Here is an 8,858-nt window from a genome sequence, read left to right as displayed (position 1 = left end):
GCCACACCTTCTGGTGGTGGAAGCCTAAAGGACCTTCAAGAAGGAAGCTTGCTCTCTTTGCCTGGTTGCCCTGACCTTGCTAGCAAGTCCATTCCTTCACTGGCGTTAGAGCTTACTTCTTTGGGATTCCAGCATATACAGAAGACCACCCAAGACATCCAGCCTCGTGGACTGAACACCTACTGGATTCTTAGACCTTTGTTGGTAGACAGGCCTGGTTGGACCGGCAGGACCATAATCAGCCAGTAAGACATTCTATTAAATCCTCTTTATATATCTATAGATTGATTCTATAAGTTCTGTTACTCTACGGAACTCTGACAGCAACTTTGTATTATTAAGAAGCTAAATTTCATTAAGATCTTTCTTCTCAGGTACAAATGATAGTCTTAGAACTGACAGCTTCATTTATTTGCTGTAACCACCTAGCTCATTTTTATTATATCCTAACCAAAGGAAAATGATGTAGAAATGAGAAGGTCACTGTATCCACTAGAAAATGGTAACAGTATACATAGTCAGCCCTCAGTTTCTGAGAACTGGTTCTAAGACCCTGAAGAAGCCTGAGTTCTAGGGATTCTGGAGTCCCTTGTATGAATTGTATTAGCACCTGGAAGGCAAAAAATCAGGAGTTCAAGGCCAGCCTTGGCTATGCAGCAAGTCTGGTCAGCCTAGGCTACAATGTGACCCTATCGTAAAGCAAGGAAACAAACAAACACCCATAAAATTTGCATATAATCTGCATAGACCTTGGACTGTACTTAAATGGTAACAAGATGGAGCAGGGGAGGTGACTTGGTGGTTAAAGTACTTGCCATACAAGTGTGAGGAGCAGAGGTCAGATTCCCAGAACTCACCCACCAGTAATTCCAGCCTCAGAAGGAAAAGACTGGATCCCCACTGTAAGCTGGCTAGTGAGGTCAACCATATCCAAGAGCTCTGCAACCCACTGGGAGACGCTGCCTCAATGAATACAGTAGAAAAGCTTCTAAGGATAATTCCAACATCAAGCTTGGGCTTCCACGTGCAACCACACATACACATAGGTATGTCCACATATGTGCAAACATGCATGCACACAGGCACACCATACACACACGAAAATGGAAAAGGGCAGATAAGTAAATCATAACAAGGTCACTTAGAACGTCTGGTACAATGCAGGTGTCACGTGAATAACTGTTTCAGCGTACCGCACAGGAGAGATGATAAGAGAAACGTCGATGTTCAGTAGAGGTGCAATGGTTTTCTGGAGCATTTTGAAATCATGGTTAGTTGAATCCTCACATATAAGAACCCCTACAGATACATGGGCCGCTCCTACTCTATCAGTTTAATTCTCTATATCTATCTATGATGCCAGAACCAATTCCCACCTCCAAAAAAAAAAAAAAAAGAAAGCAGTTCTTTCTCTGCGTGTCCTAATGAACATTCTAAAGGATGCTGATAGCGAACTGTTAATCATCCTGAACTCCACCAAACCTTTGAAGTACTTACTATTCTCATGTTCGCTGATGAGCAAACAGTTCACAGGGTAAAGCTGCTCAGAATGGCAAAGCTAGGGAGTGGGAGAGGATGGGCACCTTCGTGCCTGTTATTTTACATTCTACACAAAGGCTGCACCTTCGGCAATCACCATCGCCGTCCCATTGGGCAATCGCGACTCTGCAGCTACGCGGTTTGGGCGGGAAATCTGTTCCCACAGGCATCGGCCCTTTCACAGCCGCTAAAAGAAACTTTATCTAAATCTCTATCCTACAGAACTCAGGATCCAAAGGTTGAGGTGGATTCCTGCTAGCTCAGAGAGACTGAATAGTTTACCTTCTCTCCTTGCTGGCATCTCCTGAAAAAGGGGGCCCGTCCTTCTCCTCAGCCCCCACTAAAGGCCCCTCACTACATACACTTAGTTCCTCCCTACCACTTCCTGTCAGCCAGTGGCTGACTCAGCCTCCTGACCCCAGGTGAATTGTATTTAATCAAACAGATGTAACACGTCTTTGCATTGTTAACAGAAGCAGCAGAAACAAACGTAACATGTCTTTGCACAGTTAAAACAATATTCCACTACAGCTCCCAGACAATTTGAGATACCAAAGACGGTACTTCCTTCTAAATCCTTTATGCTTTCAATGACGTGTTAAAACCTTTGCAGATATAACGTCCATCGTTTGGCGATAATCGGCCTCGGGCGAGGGCTGTTTTGGTTTCAGGCTAATGTTTTATGGTCACTGTCACAGATTCTTGGTTTGCAAACCTGACCAGCCAGGTCCTTCACTTCACCACCAGACTATTATGAATCCCCAAACTGCACCAAATTAAAGTAATTTTTCACTAAAATCCACCTGCAGGATCCTACCGAGAAACGACAACAACAAAACAGTGTATACATACTATCTAGGCAAAGGGCCATTCTGTCTGTCAAACATCCTAGGTAAGTCAGAAGTATTCTTGAAAGAACCGGACCTTAGATACTTGCTGGGGAATATTATTTGAACTAGGCAAAGATGTGTTACAATTGTTTAGGCTGATTTGTTGAATTATGCAAAAATGTGTTCCTGCTTCCCCTTGCCTGCCTAAGGCACCTGATTGGTCTAATGAAGAGCTGAATGAACAATAGCCAGGCAGGAGAGGAATAAGCAAGGCTGGTGGGCAGAGAGAATAAGTAGGAGGAGAAATCTAGGCTTGAGAGAGAAAGAAGAAGAGAATGAGGAGAAAGAGGGGACAGGCTTGGGGCCAGAAGCCAAACAGCTGCCAGCCAGATGTGGAGACAGCGGGAAAGTAAGCTATACAGAAAGAAAGGTTAAAAAACCCCAAGGCAAAACATAGATAAAGAGAAACAGATTAAAATAAGAGCTAAGATAAGGCCGAACATTCATAATTAATAATTCTCCATGTCATGATTTGAGAGCTGGTTGGTGGCCATAGAGAAAGCCCACTTCAGACACCAACTTTCAAACAAATTGTATGTAATTCCCAACACACAAACCAAGCAGAGTTTTGTCTCCAACAGTTCAGCCATCCGGGGATGTGTCTGGAGGTCTCTGTTGGGCATACCAATCCCCCACCTTGTAAGCTGTCAGTAAAGCAGAGCAGGGCAAATTAAATGGTATTTACCAGATCACAGCAAGGCTACTGTGTTAGTCTGTGGACTGAAACACTGTCCTAAATTCTATTTCCATATTTTATTCATAAACCAGAATCCATGGGAGAACTCACATAAGCAAGAACCGTGTGTGAGTTTTTGTTTTCTCGGAATGGTTTAGGTCAAGGTCGTTTAGGAAGTGCTATTTTCCATGGGGTTAGGTCTGGCAACCTTCCTACAGTTTGATAGATTGAAAACTTGGAGATTCAGGGGGTGAGAATTAAGAACACAGAGGTGGGAAAATGGAAGTCGCTGGGAAATGTCTAAAAGAATTGACTCTTAGAATTGATTCTTACTGATCACAGCGCCCACCCTTCATTCCTTGGTAAGACAATAAAAAAAAAAAACTCTCTAACTCTGAGGACTGAGAGCTTTTCCTCACAACCTTTATGTCCCCTTAACCTTCCTTGAGGATAAAATTCAGCTAGCCAGGAAAACTCAGCTCCTGCCACACTTCCGCAGCCCCAGTGGCTCGGGAGAGTCATCTCCACCCATCACTGTGGCCAGCGCAGATGAGAAGCTGGGCTTTGGAGAACCTAGGCTCGTTCTGCTGAAACACAAAGCATGGAAACAACATCGTTGACCGTGAAACGTTTGTATCTCTACGTGTCTAGTATCTAAGCCAGCGCAAAGGTGATCCTATTGTATTACTACACTTTAAATTCCATTTTGTGTGTGTGTGTGTGTGTGCGCGCAAATCTGAGACAACTGTGGGAATCAGTCCTCTGCCTCTATCCTGTGGGTCCCAGGGATTGAACTGAGGTCATAGGGTTTAGCAGCAGGCACCTTTACCTACTGAGCCATCTCACTAGCCAAAATAGTAAGTCGTATCAGTAAATACGTGTTTCATTTCCTTAAAGATTAACTTTTATTTTTGAATGCTGGCCACATGGTTTATGGTGCAGTTGATGGTCTCATTCTCACAGTCCATCAATACTAAGGGCCGCAGCGATGTGGCGTCCCAAATAAAGCTTCTCTGTCCACCCATGGTTAGCTATTAGCCATCTTTTAGATACACCGAATTCTCCCGATGCTCATTCCAGATTATTCAATCACAAAGGAAGTTTGCCCTGCTATGAAGGAATCCAGCTGATGGAATTAAGATCCCCGATCTTAAAATAGAAGGATTAGTCTAGATTATCCACACGCACTCAATCAGATCCCTTGTGTTTTTTTAAAGCCTAGGCATTTCCCTGGCTGGAGTCAGATCAGCAGAACATAAAGACACAGGAAGTAGAAAAGGGAAGGGGGTCTGAGGAGAACGACAGGCAAGAAGGACTCGAGCAGGTCCTGGCCGGCTCCACACATGAGGGAAGAGGATGTGTGACACGGGCAGACGTGGCCTGGAGCCGAGAACAATGTTCTACAGCGCCAGCAAAAAAACTGAGAACTTCGGTTTACTTTATGGAGCAAGGGGAGTCCTGCTCTCCTGACTCTCAAGAGCGCAGCCCCTCCGGATTTCAGCCTTAGGAGACCCAGCCCAGAGCCCAGCGGAACGCTCATCGGCAGAAGAGACAAAACAGACCGATGTGGCCTTAAAACTGCTGTGACAGTGGTACTTACAGGAATTCTAAACATCCCGATTTCCGGAGTAAAAATGCCCTCATCTCCCAAGGGCATTTAACTCACTTTCCTTTCTGCCCCGCCTGGTTTTCTTACGAAACTTGCTGTGGGCTTAATTACTTGTGTTCTCTCTCTTCTGCACTGGGGTGCACGAATAGGCCCCCAAAGTCCATATTTGTTCTAAAACAGAAACCCACACTTACTGTAAGGGAGGACCCCCATAAGCCTCTAGGTGGATAATGTTCTGTGTGATCTGCACACTACTAGAATACAGGCAAATCACTCACTGCCTGAGAGAAATGCCTGCTCTTCTAACACAGAGCCAATCAGGTTCGTGAGAGTAAACTTTAAAATACCTATCAAGGGAAACTGGCCCCCAGATCAGGCCTTGCCTTTATGGAAAAGAAATCCGCTTTAAGAAATGACCCAGTTTTTGAAGTTGAGAACCTTCAAACACCTTGAAAAAAAAAAACAACTCAGTATCATTTTATAAACTCTTTGCAGAGGCAAGCGAGAAACTTCAGTGAAAAGTGCCAACCAATAGTTATGGTAGAGTTTAAGGTCCTTACAGCTTATTTCCCTCAACCACAGGGAACCAGTTGCAAAGGGCATGATGACAAGATAATACTGTTTTGATGTCTCTCAACCAGAGCTCCTAAGTGCAATTGAAAAGAGCCGATCGGGTGATAATATAATTGTGTGGGGGTGGGTCTGTGTGTATGGGAGGGATTGAGCTTTGGGGCTACAAACAAGCCAAGTACACTTTCTACCACGGAGCTACACTCTGGCCCCGACGTGATCCAGTTTGGCTCCTGACAACATCAACTGTCTTCTCCTGAAGCACTAAGAGCAGCCATGACATGATGGGAAAAGACGAGCCAGACAGATGGGAGCAGCCTGAAGCGGGCTTGGGCTTGTATGGGTTGGTCTTGGTATCCTAATCAGTGGCTATCCGTAGGGATGGATGCCATAGGGATAGATGCCATACAGATAGGCCATCCTTGGTCTCTGATCCACCCTCACTGTGGGGTTGTCTTAGGACTTGCATTGCTATGACCAAAGAGCAAGCTGGGTAAAAAGGGTCTATTTGGCTTACACTTCCACATCACTGTTCATCACTGGAGGAAGTCAGGACAGGAACTCAAGCAGGGCAGGAACCTAGAGTCAGAAGCTGATGCAGAGAACATGGAGGAGTATTGCTTACTGGCTTACTCAGCCTGCTTTCTGATAGAACCCAAGACCATCAGCCCAGGGTGGCACCACCCACAATGGGCTGGGCCCTACCCCATTGATCACTAATTGAGAAACTGCCTTACAGCTGGATCTCATGGAGGCATTTCCTCAGCTGAGGCGCCTTCCTCTCGGATGCCTCTAGCTTATGCTGACACAAAACTAGCCAGCGCAGTTAGGTATTGCTGTGAGACAAGGGTAGCTCAGATGTGACCCTGGGTTGGAGCAGTCTGTATTTCTGTAAAGAAACCAGATGCTGTTTTGGTGTGTGTGTGTGTGTGTGTGTGTGTGTGTGTGTGTGTGTGTGTGTGTGTGTCCTGTTTTCTAAAATGATTCTATTTTATTTTAATTTCTATTTTTCTGAAATGATGAAGAAGTAAAGTGATCCCATAGCTTTTAATGGATCCAAATTAAAATCTACATTCTGTTTCAGGCTTGACCCGTGAACCAGGAAGAAAAAAAACTGATCATCTCAGTTTCAGGCCTTCACCTGTATCTATTAGAAAAACGATGGGGTATTTGAGTATATGGATTTCCAAACCACACCCTGCCTCAGGCCCCTTGATATGACCGAGATTCTCCAGATTTCAGACCCTTCCCTTGAAAAATATTCCTCATCGTAAATAGCCTGTTGTGATGGAATAATCATTATATAATGTAGTCTTCACCCAGTGCCTTGCACACCGTGAGCACCTACAAATTGGAGCTATTATTATTCTTACTATTAAAGAGCAGCCCCCGATAATACAGGCCAACATAGCTTTCTCATGTCCGTCTAATTCCACATTTATCTCAGGTTTACAACCTCAGAGCGAAATGCCTCCCTGGTGAAGTTCCTGACGTAATCAGTTTCAGAAATAAGTAACCCTCATCAGCCTGCAGGGCTTTGCATTTCCCAGGAGCCTCCGCTGGCCCTTCACTCGTGAATTCACACAGCGTTGCTTTTTTAGGAGGGAAGAAAAAAGGCAGACACATTGACAGTGTGGTAAGGAAGCTGTGGCTACAGGGCAAGGCTGACGTGGGGTAAAGCAACTCCATTTGTCACTGTCACTGGGCCAACTTCCAAATCTCAGAGGCCATTTGTGTCTATTTGGCTTATGAATTGGGTTTCTGTCACTTCCGAAGTCCGGTACTGTCCATCTGGATCTCGGTGCTTGCCCTAGGAGAAAGCTTCCCAATCGCCAACAGCAGCCCCCATTAGGAAGGTGTCAGTCCCCGCCATTGCCTGGTGAAGGGAGCAGGGAATAGTATTCTCAGAGGGCCAAGCATTTCACCATCCAAGGGGACCAGATTTTTTTTTTCCAGGTGAACTAAACTTGTCAAAAAGTTAAAAGTGGAAACATCCAAAATGTCTTACCCTGTCTGCCTACACTATTATGTCTTTAACCCCATTTCAGGACAAGAAGCTGGACATAAGCCTTGACTGTGGTTGAGGAATCTGAGTAATGTTGGACCCCAAAATTTAGGGTCTCAAGTGGGCGCCCCAAGAACCCAGACTCCAGCCCAGTTGATGCAATAGCATGAGGATTTTATTTAAGCTTCTATATAGAAGGGCAAACCCTGCTCCTAAGAGCAAGAGCTGCATCTTACTGCAGCCCCATAAGGGCTTATAAAGGAAAAACCCACAAACCCCACAAGATTACAATTCCCATACAATTTTGTTTCATAAGATCACGGTCTGGGTACAGAGTGATCACAGAGGGGGTACAGTTAAGTCAACAGGTACATTCTTCCTGAAACCTCAAGGCGGGGGGTATCAGGATTTGTTAGGTGATCTACCAAACATTAAACATTTCTATAGAATCTATAGGAGAGAAAATTATTGTTACTGGGATTAAATAACATTGTTAAAATTTTATTTCTATTGATTTTTTTTTTGAATCTTACTAAGAAGCTATCCATTCGTATCAGCAATATACATATAATGGCCAAACTTATTTCTCCTGGACTTCTTTGGATTACAAATAGAAGCAAGTTGGTAAAGTGTGACTCAACAGCATTGTCAATTGGGGTTAATTAATGCCATTTCAGGACAGTCATAACTTTTGAGAAATATTTTCATGAAACTTGAATTTTTTTTTTCTTTTACCTCTCCTAAAATATTGAGCTAATGCAAATTTCTTTCTACTTTCATGGCCCTGATAGTTTTTTAAAGAACATTTTTAGCCCACAAGAGAGAATAAAATGGCTTCAGTCCAAGAAAGATGTTATTCTGGTTAATTATTAGCATTAAAATTCCAATTTAGTATGGAGCACACTAATAGACAGATGCGGCCAGTGCTCTGGGTCAGTGCCTCAAAGAGAGACAATCTTGTGCTAGTCAGTTAAGAATGAGGTTGAAAGGGTGAATGAGCTAATGGATCCCTGCGTGCAGTGGGTGTATGCTGAGAGCTCTTAGCACAAGATGGGACCTGTAGAGGTTGCCTGGAGTGAGTCTAAGCCTTGAGAAAATGATGCTCATTTACACTCTGCAAATGATATCTATTTATAGCCCCTATTGAACAAAATATTGTAAAGGACACTTCAGAGGGTGTTGAAAGAAATAGATCTCTGGTTCCAAGGAGGCACAGAAAAGTAAATCAAGTGGAGAACAGATTGAGAGAGGAATATCTCGGCTCCCCAAAGGTAAGGCAGGTCCTCTGCACAAAGAAGAGCTTAGAGGACCCCAGGGAGGAAGAAGGAACTGAGCAGAGGGTTCCTGAAGGAGCCTTGGAGCTCTAGTGAACAAGAGAAGGACTGTTGCAAGCTAGGTGTGGTACTCATGCCTTTAATCTCAGCACTTGGGAGACAGGCAGGTGGATCTCTATGAGTTCAAGGTCAGCCCGGTCTACATAGTGAGTTTCAGGGAAGCCAGGGATGCATGAGGAAATGAGAGTGAGAGAGTGAGAGAGAGAAGGGGGGGGGAGAGAGGGAAGGAGGGAGG

Source organism: Peromyscus maniculatus, chromosome 18 (genome assembly GCF_049852395.1).
Source record: "Peromyscus maniculatus bairdii isolate BWxNUB_F1_BW_parent chromosome 18, HU_Pman_BW_mat_3.1, whole genome shotgun sequence".
NCBI lineage: Eukaryota > Metazoa > Chordata > Mammalia > Rodentia > Cricetidae > Peromyscus > Peromyscus maniculatus.
This window is presented reverse-complemented; position numbering follows the sequence as displayed.